Source organism: Plasmopara halstedii (assembly GCF_900000015.1).
Source record: "Plasmopara halstedii genome assembly, contig: Scaffold_650, whole genome shotgun sequence".
In the NCBI taxonomy this organism is placed as follows: domain Eukaryota; phylum Oomycota; class Peronosporomycetes; order Peronosporales; family Peronosporaceae; genus Plasmopara; species Plasmopara halstedii.
The window spans coordinates 2,771,770-2,771,974 of NW_020187567.1; positions in this window are offsets into that span (position 1 = coordinate 2,771,770).

Genomic DNA, 205 nt, shown 5'->3' on the forward strand with positions numbered 1-205 from the left:
TGTAGACGCTAGTTTCTTCTACATGGACAAATTTCTTTTGTCAGCATGTGGCAACACTACCCGACTGCATCAATATGAGCTGGACGAAGCATGCGCTCGTGCTCCAAGTAGAAAAGCAAGGTCACGTGAAAAGGCTAGTGATGTTGAAATTCTCGAAAATAAAAGTCGAAAGAAATGTGTCGCACATTGGAGTTTTGACGACATG